General features: G+C 41.7%; 1 protein-coding gene across 2 annotated transcripts in view; it reads left to right on the plus strand.

Annotated features, from left to right (window-relative positions):
- The first annotated feature begins 945 nt into the window (after positions 1-945).
- LOC110485173 (myocardin-related transcription factor B) overlaps positions 946-13,317 on the plus strand; it is a 47,620-nt gene continuing 35,248 nt past the window's right edge. For both annotated transcript variants that reach the window (XM_036941046.2, XM_036941048.2), the window contains exon 1: positions 946-1,109. The gene's annotated coding sequence lies outside the window, so the exon portion shown is untranslated. The remainder of the gene's footprint in view (positions 1,110-13,317) is intronic.

Below are 13,317 nucleotides of genomic sequence, written 5' to 3' on the forward strand. Positions count from 1 at the left end.
GAGAACACATTGAGTGTCCCGACCGTTGTTGGAATGAGTAGACCAAGGTGCAGCGTGGTAAGCGTAGATCTTTCTTTATTTGATGATCACCCAAAAAATAATAGACAGCTGCCTCTGATTGGGAACCATACCCTGCCAACAAATAAATAGAATGCCCACCCAAATCACACCCCGACCTAACCAAAATAGACAAATAAAAAGGCTCTCTAAGGTCAGGACGTGACATTGAGAGGGATCTTAGACGATTCCTCCATACAGAATCTTCCCAGATCCTTGATATCCTTCATCTGCTCTTATGGATTGCCCTCTTCAATTCAAACTATAGGTTTTCAATGGGGTTCAAGTCTGGAGACTGAGATGGGCATTGCAAAATGTTGAATTTGTGCCAATTAACCATTTATTTGTGGAATGTGATGTGCGCTTGGGCTTACTGTGTTGCTGAAAGATAGGCAACCAGGTCTTTAACTAAAAACATCCTGGTACTGGGTAAAGTTCATGATGCCGATGACCTAAACATGGCCCCAGCATGTACCAGTGGAAGCAAAATAACCCCATAACATCAAATATCCACCACCATATTTTAAAGGAGGTATGGGATTATTTTCTACTTAATGAAACCAGGGGTGCAAAAAATGTAGATATTTTTAGATTGTTTTTAATACTTGCTTAACAAAACCACTTTTTCTGTACAATTGTATTAGTACTTTTTTTTATTTCCCAATTTTTTGGAGCATACAATATCGCTCAGTATTTGTATTATTTATTTTATACAGTATTTTTTGCTCATCTTTATCAAGGGTTCCAATAATTAAGGACATGACTGTATATCAAACATTTACAAATGATGCAGTGATTTTAAAACAATTATGAAGGCTATAGTGAATTCTGAATGAGACGGAGCAGGGATTAAACCCTATCCATTGAACACATCAAAGGGTTAAATTCAGATTACATCATCGACTCCAGCCGAGGAGCAGCCATCTTTTTCCAAGACCAACAATTTCACTCTCACCGAAGAAAAACAAATAGCTATTTATTTATTAATCATCTCAAACAAGCGACAATTCCGTTCCATCGAGACAAATACCAACGAACTCAAAGGAAAATCGGTAAGATTTGCATGTCAATGTTTCAATAATTCTACTGTCACTGTTTTTCATGGCTGTTTCAGAATGCACCACTGCCACCGGTTGCTTTGGTGATGCATTGTAACGGTGCAATAATAAGTGATGAACATTGGATACAATGTCAAGGGGCTAGATTTGGCAAAAACATAATGGCAGATCTTGACAGCCTATTTTCACGATAATGGCAGGTTTTGTATGTTGAGTTTATGTTGAAAAACGAATGTGCGTGACCAGTTTTTAACAACACAATACCATGCAACTTTTCTGATAATTTATTAGGTAACCTAACACACCTGACATTTTGAAATAGTGTCTATTTGACAATAGCCCCAGACGTCACCAATTAAATTCAGCTCGTAGTGGGGTGATTTGAGCTAGATTAGATTAGATGTAGAGTTCTTATATGATGAAGTCTTTTAAATGTTAAAAGGCGCAATCAGCAGTCACTACATCCATTTTTGACTTATAAATGCATGATATGTACGCAATGATTCTAGAAGAATATAACTTGTTAGTGCTTCATGTGCTTAGTTCAACTGTCATACCACATCGGAACCCAAAATATAAGCGTGTTTTCAACATTTGTAAACAAAGAAAAGGTAGACAAACATGGTTAAAACGATCATTTTGATATCATGGATTGTCATTCGTTGAGTCCATAGCTATGTCTATGAATTTGAGAGAGGTTACATTTTCCCAGCGCCATCCCTTAACTTTTTACCGAACTAGAGGTGGGGAACCGCGCTTTGTTATTGTCAAATCAAATCAAGATGATGTTGATAGACATGGCAGCTCTGTTTCTAGTTCCTAATTGTTTCTACCGCTGACTGACGCTTTAATGATTAACTCCAAATGCTGAAAATATGTGCCGCTCAAGGTCATGAACATGTGTAAGCTTTTGGAGTATTATGTTTTTAAACACCTGTTGATCTTGTTCAGTATCACAGAGGTCAGCATGAGAGTTCACAACATCAATATGCCCCCAGATGTTCTGTTAAAACTCTGGGCGTTTATATGCTGCTTAACACTGTCAACAAACACAACATATATTTGAAGTCTTTTCACACATCATTCGTTTTGAAATCCCACTCAAACCCATGTAACCATAAGCGTCTCTCAAGGGAAAACAGTTTCTAGATTGAGCCAGATTGCTCTCCCAGCACCCTTTCCCCACTGTATGATGCACATGGATGTGACTGTGGGTGTAGGGCCTGAGTAAATCATGTATCCATCTGAGCCAGCAGCACTGTGAGGGATGGAGGAAGGAAGGAAACGGTTGTAATCGGGGTAACTTTTCTGTTTTCCAAAGTGGAGGCAGGAAGTCAATCAGCTCTGGGGAGATGACAGCCAATGAATGCAGAGAGAGAGAGAGAGAGGGAGCGAGAGGTGCTGTGTGTTCTGCACTTTCTGTTGAATTTGAGAGAGAAGGAATACATGTATGTTACATGACTGTCCACTGTCATAAACTTCCTTTCATCGTTTATTTCATCTCTGTTGCACTGTTGCAGATGCAATGCTATACAAAGTAAATTGTCAAATCAATGACAAACTCTTGAAGGGCAGACCACCTGGAAAATTGCACACTCCTTTTCTTCTTTGCTACCGTTTTCTGTCGATGTTGGTGTGTCTGGCAATATGAAATGAGCCCATTGCAACTAATGGAAGAAGTGTGTTTAGGGTCTATGAAAGGGCAGAGTTGTATATTAAAGTCTGTTTATTGAAGCAGCTAGCCTGGACAGCATCAATGTTCTCACACTCGTTCAGTAGTTCATGCAGCAGTGTTTTTGCAGGGCTGGTGAGAAGTTAAGTTTGCATCGAGAGTCCATTTCCAACAATGCAGAGTAAAAGATAAGATAGAAATCGAATCAAATTGTATTTGTCACATACACCGAATACAACAGGTGTAGATCTTACAGTGAAATGCTTACTTACAAGCCCTTAACCAACAATGCTTTAAGAAGTTTTAAGAAAAAAAGTGTTAAGTAAAAATGTCAAATAAAAGTAACGAATAATTTAAAAGCAGCAGTAAAATAACAATAGCGAGGCTATATACAGGGGGTACCGGTACAGAGTCAATGTGCAGGGGCACCGGTTAGTCGAGGTAATTGAGGTAATATGTACATGTAGGTAGAGTTAAAATGACTATGCATAGATAATAACAGAGAGTAGCAGCAGTGTAAAAGAGGGGTCTGGGTAGCCCTTTGATTAGCTGTTCAAGAGTCTTATTTCTTGGGGGTAGAAGCTGTTAAGAAGCCTTTTGGACCTAGACCTGGTGCATTGCTTGCCGTGCGGGAGCAGAGAGAACAGTCTGTGGCTTGGGTGACTGGAGACTTCTTCTGACACCGCCTGGTACAGTGGTTCTTCCTTTAAAAGTTTTGAACTTATGCCGCTACCATTTTGTGGTAGATGGTGGCATATTGTGGTAAATTGTGTCATTCTGGAAACAATGGCTGATTCTTAAATAACGTGCCATAGAATTCTGGGCACCCTGCAAGCTGTGCTACAGTACGCCGCCACTTTTAAAGGAAGAACAACTGTATTGAGTTCCTGGATGGAAGGGAGCTCGACCCCAGTGATACACTGGGAGATACGCACTACCCTCTGTAGTGACTTGCGGTCAGATGCCAAGCAGTTGCCATACCAAACGGTGATGCAGTCAGTCAAGATGCTCTCGATTGTGCAGCTGTAGAACTTTTTGAGGATCTGATGTCCCATGCCAAATATTTTCAGCCACCTGTCGTGCCCTCTTCACCAACTGTGTTGGTGTGTTTGGACCATGATAGATCCTTAGTGATGTGTTGCACTGAGGAACTTAGAGCTTAGGGCATAAAAATTCCTAATATTGAGTTGTGCCCCCTTTGTCTGCAGAACAGCCTCAATTTGTCAGGGCATGGACTCTACAAGGTGAGGAAAGCATGTCAAAAGGTTGCTGGCCCATATTGACTCCAATGCTTCCCATAGTTGTGTCAAGTTGGCTGAATGTTCTTTGGGTGGTGGACCATTCTTGATACAAACGGGAAACTCTTGAGCATGAAAAATCCAGCAGCGTTACAGTTCTTGACACACTCACACCTGACAGCTACTACCATATCCCGTTCAAAAGCACTTAAATATTTTGTCTTGCCCATTCACGTTTTGAATGGCACACAATCCATGTCTCAATTGTCTCAAGGCTTAAAAATAATTCTTTAACCTGTCTCCTCCCCTTCATCTACTCCGATTGAAGTGAATTTTATTGAAGTGGACGTCAATAAGGGATAATAGCTTTCACCTGGATTCACCTTGTTAGTCTAGGTCATGGATAGAGCAGGTGTTCTTAATGTTTTGTACACTCAGTGTATATTTAGTTCGTTTAGCAGGTGTTCTTATCACACCATAGTGCCATCAGACTTCTGATACCGATGCAGGGTAAAGGGGGGGGGGCACAAAATGTGAACCGCTATAAAAAAAATGATAAAGAAAAGTTTTTTGTATTTTGAAAACAATTACAAAATACATTGGTATAGTTCGGCCCAGTGTAATTCAAATGACAAAATACTTAATTGTGTATTTCAAATACATGTAACATAAATAAATACTACCCATCTCTGTGTATTCATAGTGAGGCAGCACAGCGCAGGGAGAGGGCAGGCCAGAAATGGTGGTTCCTTGGTGTTCTGGTTTGTGTTTTCTCAGTCCTACTGTGCTGTCTGTCCGTATTCAGGCAGGAGGCCTGTTACACTGTTCTGACGCTGTTATTGTTACCATTTATTCCAATGAATAAATGTTATTCCTAATCTTTTCTGGGGAATCGTAAGTGTATACAGCACTTTGCTGGGCCCATGCGGACAGACTTGAATGTATTATGAATACTACAAGAGCAACATGTTTTCTGTGTGAACATGATTCAGATAGTCATGGCAAACATTTGTTCCTCATTTTGATTTGGGTTGAGTGGAATGTTGGTTCTAGTGAATTTGATTGCACAACATGTTCCCACCTCATGAGATACAGTGGGGCAAAAAAGTATTTAGTCAGCCACCAATTGTGCAAGTTCTCCCACTTAAAAAGACGAGAGAGGCCTGTAATTTTCATCATAGATACACTTCAACTATGACAGACAAAATGAGAAAAAAAATCTAGAAAATCACATTGTAGGATTTTGAATGAATTTATTTGCAAATTATGGTGGAAAATAAGTATTTGGTCACCTACAAACAAACAAGATTTCTGGCTCTCACAGACCTGTAACTTCTTCTTTAAGAGGCTCCTCTGTCCTCCACTCATTACCTGTATTAATGGCACCTGTTTGAACTTGTTATCAGTATAAAAGACACCTGTCCACAACCTCAAACAGTCACACTCCAAACTCCACTATGGTCAAGACCAAAGAGCTGTCAAAGGACACCAGAAACAAAATTGTAGACCTGCACCAGGCTGGGAAGACTGAATCTGCAAAAGGTAAGCAGCTTGGTTTGAAGAAATCAACAGTGGGAGCAATTATTAGGAAATGGAAGACATACAAGACCACTGATAATCTCCCTCGATCTGGGGCTCCACGCAAGATCTCACCCCGTGGGGTCAAAATGATCACAAGAACGGTGAGCAAAAATCCCAGAACCACACGGGGGGACCTAGTGAATGACCTGCAGAGAGCTGGGACCAAAGTAACAAAGCCTACCATCAGTAACACACTATGCCGCCAGGGACTCAAATCCTGCAGTGCCAGGGGGGTCCCCCTGCTTAAACCAGTACATGTCCAGGCCCGTCTGAAGTTTGCTAGAGAGCATTTGGATGATCCAGAAGAAGATTGGGAGAATGTCATATGGTCAGATGAAACCAAAATATAACTTTTTGGTAAAAACTCAACTCATCGTGTTTGGAGGACAAAGAATGCTGAGTTGCATCCACATAACACCATACCTACTGTGAAGCATGGGGGTGGAAACATCATGCTTTGGGGCTGTTTTTCTGCAAAGGGACCAGAACGACTGATGTAAAGGAAAGAATGAATGGAGCCATGTATCGCGAGATTTTGAGTGAAAACCTCCTTCCATCAGCAAGGGCATTGAAGATGAAACGTGGCTGGGTCTTTCAGCATGACAATGATCCAAACAACACACTGCCCGGGCAACGAAGGAGTGGCTTCGTAAGAAGCATTTCAAGGTCCTGGAGTGGCCTAGCCAGTCTCCAGATCTCAACCCCATAGAAAATCTTTGGAGGGATTTGAATGTCCGTGTTGCCCAGCAACAGCCCCAAAACATCACTGCTCTAGAGGAGATCCGCATGGAGGAATTGGCCAAAATACCAGCAACAGTGTGTGAAAACCTTGTGAAGACTTACAGAAAACGTTTGACCTCTATCATTGCTAACAAAGGGTATATAACAAAGTATTGAGATAAACTTTTGTTATTGACCAAATACTTATTTTCCACCATAATTTGCAAATAAATTCATTAAAAATCCTACAATGTGATTTTCTGGATTTTCTTTTCTTCATTTTGTCTGTCATAGTTGAAGTGTACCTATGATGAAAATTACAGGCCTCTTTCATCTTTTTAAGTGGGAGAACTTGCACAATTGGTGGCTGACTAAATACTTTTTTGCCCCACTGTACTACCCTCCAGTGGAATGTTCCCAGTTGACATCATCCCGATTCCCTATGCAGTTAGACCTGATTCCCAGCATTACATTTCCATGGCACAGCATCAATTTCAGTAACATGAACAGCATGTCAATCTAAGGGCAGTGAGTGCTAGTGATGAGCAGTGAATCGAACGCATTTCCCACTGAGTCAGCGGGATTGCAGGCTGGTGATTGTGTTACACAAAGGACACTTAGGGTCAGCAGCACTCTGTCCACTAACAAACACATTAAGGCCCATGGGGACGGGTCTCTGCTCTCCATGGCCTCTTTGGACTTCTAAGAAACAACTTTCTTTCAAGAGACAGATTTTCATTTTGTCCTCACACTATACATTTTTTATTCTCTAGCATCTAGTCTCCATTGCTACTTTTACATGTTTGAAATATATATATACATGTATATATACCCTTTATATACACAAAAGTACTTGGACACCCTTTCAAATGATTGGATTCGGCTATTTCAGCCACACCCATTTCTGACAGATACAGTTGGGAGAACAAGTATTTGATACACTGCCGATTTACAGGTTTTCCTACTTACAAAGCATGTAGAGGTCTGTAATTTTTATCATAGGTACACTTCAACTGTGAGAGACGGAATCTAAAACAAAAATCCAGAAAATCACATTGTATGATTTTTAAGTAATGAATTTGCATTTTATTGCATGACATAAGTATTTGATACATCAGAAAAGCAGAACTTAATATTTGGTACAGAAACCTTTGTTTGTAATTACAGAGATCAAACGTTTCCTGTAGTTCTTGACCAGGTTTGCACACACTGCAGCAGGGATTTTGGCCCACTCCTCCATACAGACCTTCTCCAGATCCTTCAGGTTTCGGGGCTGTCGCTGGGCAATACGGACTTTCAGCTCCCTCCAAAGATTTTCTATTGGGTTCAGGTCTGGAGACTGGCTAGGCCACTCCAGGACCTTGAGATGCTTCTTACGGAGCCACTCCTTAGTTGCCCTGGCTGTGTGTTTCGGGTCGTTGTCATGCTGGAAGACCCAGCCACGACCCATTTTCAATACTCTTACTGAGGGAAGGAGGTTGCTGGCCAAGATCTCGCGATGCATGGCCCCATCCATCCTCCCCTCAATACGGTGCAGTCGTCCTGTCCCCTTTGCAGAAAAGCATCCCCAAAGAATGATGTTTCCACCTCCATGCTTCATGGTTGGGATGGTGTTCTTGGGGTTGTACTCATCCTTCTTCCTCCAAACACGGCGAGTGGTGTTTAGACCAAAAAGCTCTATTTTTGTCTCATCAGACCACATGACCTTCTCCCATTCCTCCTCTGGATCATCCAGATGGTCATTGGCAAACTTCAGATGGGCCTGGACATGCGCTGGCTTGAGCAGGGGGACCTTGAATGCGCTGCAGGATTTTAAACCATGACAGCGTAGTGTGTTACTAATGGTTTTCTTTGAGACTGTGGTCCCAGCTCTCTTCAGGTCATTGACCAGGTCCTGCCATGTAGTTCTGGGCTGATCCCTCATGATCATTGATGCCCCACGAGGTAAGATATTGCATGGAGCCCCAGACCAAGGGTGATTGACCATCATCTGGAACTTCTTCCATTTTCTAATAATTGCGCCAACAGTTGTTGCCTTCTCACCAAGCTGCTTGCCTATTGTTCTGTAGCCCACCCCAGCCTTGTGCAGGTCTACAATTTTATCGCTGATGTCCTTACACAGCTCTCTGGTCTTGGCCATTGTGGAGAGGTTGGAGTCTGTTTGAGTGAGTGTGTGGACAGGTGTCTTTTATACAGGTAACGAGTTCAAACTGGTGCAGTTAATACAGGTAATGAGTGGAGAACAGGAGGGCTTCTTAAAGAAAAACTAACAGGTCTGTGAGTGCCGGAATTCTTACTGGTTGTTAGGTGATCAAATACTTATGTCATGCAAATTAATTACTTAAAAATCATACAATGTGATTTTCTGTTTTTTATTTTTTTTAGCACAGTTGAAGTGTACATATTATAAAAATTACAGACCTCTAACACCGGAAACACCGGAAAACCTAACACCGGAAAACCTGCAAAATCGGCAGTGTATCAAATACTTGTTCTCCCCACTGTATATAAAATCAAGCACACAGCCATGCAATCTCCATAGACAAACATTGGCAGTAGAATGGCCTTACTGAAGAGCTAAGTGACTTTCAACGACGTGGCACCGTTATAGGATGCCACCTTTCCAACAAGTCAGTTGGTCACATTTCAGCCCTTCTAGAGCTGCCCCGGTCAACTGTAAGTGCTGTTATTGTGAAGTGGAAACGTCTAGGAGCAACAACGGCTCAGTGGTAGGCCACACAAGCTCACAGAATGGGGCCGCCAAGTGCTGAAGCGGGTAGTGCATAAAAATAATCTACCGAACTCCAAACATCCTCTGGAAGCAACGTCAGCACAAGTACTGTTTGTCGGGAGCTTCATGAAATGGGATTCCATGGCCGAACAGCCACACACAAGCCTAAGATCTCCATGTGCAATGCCAAGCGTCGGCTGGACTGGTGTAAAGCTTGCTGGCATTGGGCTCTGGAGTAGTGGAAACGCGTTCTCTGATGTGATGAATCACTCTTCACCATCTGGCAGTCTGACAGACGAATCTGGGTTTGGTGGATACCAGGAGAACTCTATCTGCCCCAATGCATAGTGCCAACTGTGAAGTTTGGTGGAGGAATAATAGTCTGGGGCTGTTTTTCATGGTTTGGGGTAGGCCACTTAGTTCCAGTAAAGGGAAATCTTAACGCTACAGAATACAACATTCTAGATGATTCTGTGCTTCCAACTTTGTGCAAACTATTTGGAGAAAGCATTTTCCAGTTTCAGCATCACAATGCCCCATGCACAAAGTGAGGTCCATAAAGATATTGTTTCTTGAGATCGGCGTGGAAGAACTTGACTGGCCTGCACAGAGCCCTGACCTCAACCCCATTGAACACCTTTGGGATGAATTGGAACGACTGACTGCGAGCCAGGCCTAATCGCCCAACATCAGTGCCCGACCTCACTATTGCTCTTGTGGCTGAATAAAAGTCCCTGCAGCAACGTTCCAACATCTAGTGGAAAGCCTTCCCAGAAGTGTGGAGGCTGTTATAGCAGCAAAGGGGAGACCAACTCCATATGAATGATTTTGGAATGAGATGTTCGACGAGCAGGTGTCCACATACTTTTGGTCATGTAGTGTATATATAGTGTGGCAAAAAAGTATTTAGTCAGCCACCAATTGTGCAAGTTCTCCCACTTAAAAATATGAGAGAGGCCTGTAATTTGCATCATAGGTACACTTCAACTATGACAGACAAAATGAGAAAAAAAATCCAGAAAATCACATTGTAGGATTTTTAATGAATTTATTTGCAAATTATGGTGGGAAATAAGTATTTGGTCAATAACAAAAGTTTATCTCAATACTTTGTTATATACCCTTTGTTGGCAATGACAGTGGTCAAACGTTTTCTGTAAGTCTTCACAAGGTTTTCACACACTGTTGCTGGTATTTTGGCCCATTCCTCCATGCAGATCTCCTCTAGAGCAGTGATGTTTTGGAGCTGTTGCTGGGCAACACGGACTTTCAACTCCCTCCAAAGATTTCTATGGGGTTGAGATCTGGAAACTGGCTAGGCCACTCCAGGACCTTGAAATGCTTCTTACGAAGCCACTCCTTTGTTGCCCGGGCGGTGTGTTTGGGATCATTGTCATGCTGAAAGACCCAGCCACGTTTCATATTCAATGCCCTTGCTGATGTATAGTTACAGCCAGAATTTAAAGTGTATTACAATTATATTTTGTTTCTTTGACCTACACACAATACCTCATAATGTCAAATTAGAATTATGTTTTTAGAAATGTTTACTAATTCATTAAAGATAAAGTCAATAAATAATCAACCCCTTTGTTATGGCAAGCCTAAATAAGTTCAGGAGTACAAATGTTGCATGGACCCACTCTGTGTGCAATAATAGTTTTGATTTTTGAATGACTACCTCATCTCTGTACCCCACACATAAAATGATCTGTAAGGTCCCTGTCGAGCAATCAATTTCAAAAACAGATTCAACCACAAAGACCAAGGAAGTTTTCCAATGCCTGGGCAAAGAAGGTCAGCTATTGGTAGATGGGTAAAACAAAGAAAATAGACATTGCATATCCCTTTGAGCATGGTGAAGTTATTATTACACTTTGGATGATGTATCAATACACCCAGTCACTACACACCCAGAGGAAGGGAACCGTTCAGGGATTTCACCATGAGGCCAATGGTGACTTTAAAAGAGTTCAAGTTTAATGGCTGTGATAGGAGAAAACTGAGGATGGATCAACAACATTGTAGTTACTCCACAATACTAAGCTAATTGACAGAGTGAAAAGAAGGAAGCCCGTACAGAATAAAATATTCTAAAACATGCATCCTGTTTGCAACATGGCACTAAAGTAATACTGCGAAAAATGTTGCAAGGAAATAAACTTAAATGCAAAGCATTATGTTTGTGGCAAATACAACACAACACATCACTGAGTACCACTCTTCATATTTTCAAGCATGGTTGTGGCTGCATCATGTTATGGATATGCTTGTCGTCGGCAAAGCTTGTTTTTTTTTATAAAAAGAAACAGAATAGAGCTAAGCACATGCAAAATCTGGTTCAGTCTGCTGTCAACAGACACTGGGAGACAAATTGACCTTTCAGTAGGACAATAACCTAAAACTCAAGGCCAAATGTGCACCGGAGCTGCATACAAAAATGACATTGAATATTCCTGAGTGGCCTTGTTACAGTTTTGACTGAAATCGGCATTCAAATCTGTGCTAAGACTTTAAAATGGCTGTTTAGCAATGATCAACAACCAACTTGACAGAGCTTGAAGAGTTTAAAAAGAATAATGGGCAAATATTGTACAATCCAGTTCTTACCCAGAAAAAAATCACAGCTGTAATCACTGCCAAAGGGTGTTCAAACATGTATTGACTCAGGGATGTGAATACTTATATAAATGAGATAATTCTGTATTTCATTTTCAATAAATTTGCAAACATTTCTAAAAACACGTTTTCACTTTGTCATTATGGGGTGTTTGTTGTGTGTAGAGGATGAGTAAAAAAAAAAAGAAGATTTAATCCCATTTTAATTCAGGCTGTAACACAACAAAATGTGGAATAAGTATGAAATATGAATCCTTTCAGAAGGAAATGTATATACTAGAATTTGAAAGAGTAAAATATCAAGAAGTATAGGCTACATCCCCATTTGGTAATATTGGACCACAGGTCATTGTGTTGTGTAGTATATCTGTGCCATTGCAGTAGTATCTGCCTCATAGGTTATTTTAGTTGGACTAAATTAAGACCTCAAACTCTCCCAGTAACATTGTTTGAATGGAAACGTGCCATCTGGAAAGCAGAGCAGTACTCCCCAACTGTGATTGTAGACCAAAACAGATACTCCCTCCCTCCTCCCAGGCCCACGCCATGAGTCCCAACATGCCAACGGCCAAGCGGAAGGCTATTTCTGTCTGCGGTCGGCTGGTCCAGCCGCCCCCTCCTCCACTGACCCAATGCTGAGTGCAGCGGCCCGCTCCGCTGCCTGGGCCCTGGGAGGGTCAGACGCCATGTGTGAAGTTCTCAGTCATGGCCACTGGAGAATTTATTAGACTTATGGGAAATTTACGGTGTTTGAAATGGGGGAATTTTGGGGGGCGGGGAAGAAGAAGAGTTAAGGATGAGGAAGTCCCCCTCCTCTTTCTGCAGTGCTGCAGTAGTCAGTCTCACACTGTTTTCTTTTGTGCAGTTCTGAGTGTGGTGAGACCCATATGGCCTAAGCACACATGGAAAAGGAGGCTTTTTTTCCTGTATTTTTTCCAGCTTTTTTTGGCGAGTACTATCAGCTATTTTTAGACATACAGTTGACCTCCTCTGGCTTACTGGTGGTGAGTCAGTGAGTGTTTATTGAGGTTCAAAGTTATAAATGTTTAATGTGGTAACATACCATTTTTTTCTCTATTCCACATACATTCTAGTTTTTTCCCATTCCTCACAATCCTCTTTCCGTCACCACTGTGGGTTTTTCAATTTCAACTTCTACTGTTCTAACTCCTGTTGTGCTCAACTGCTTTTAAGTATTACTATTTCCTGATAGGACATAATGATTTTTTTTTTTATCTCACCACTGTCTGTGTCTTCTCATGAATGATCCAGATAACAAGCAGATCACAGGCTTTGCCTCCCATGTCTGTTAGTTTTTTTCTACAGATGTGTCCCAACAAGTCTCAAATGAGTCTGCATTGTAATCGGATTTGACATGGCTCAGCTACTTAGCATCAAATTGCATCTACACAAACCACGAGGACAAACACAATAGACCATGGATCCATGAGGACACTTTTAACCCCCAGGATAGGGTGGAATTCTTACTACGTTGACACTCAGTGCTTAGTCATGTGCACTATGTGGCTCACTTCCTGCCCTAGGTGGTGACACGGTGCATGCCAATTCAGTGGACTGCAAGTGAACTCGGGCGAGGCAGGCTTTGAGCTGTCGCCTCGGCCCCAACAGAGGTGGCCTCAT

Source organism: Oncorhynchus mykiss, chromosome 13 (genome assembly GCF_057628025.1).
Source record: "Oncorhynchus mykiss isolate SJ-2025 chromosome 13, ASM5762802v1, whole genome shotgun sequence".
Classification (NCBI taxonomy): domain Eukaryota; kingdom Metazoa; phylum Chordata; class Actinopteri; order Salmoniformes; family Salmonidae; genus Oncorhynchus; species Oncorhynchus mykiss.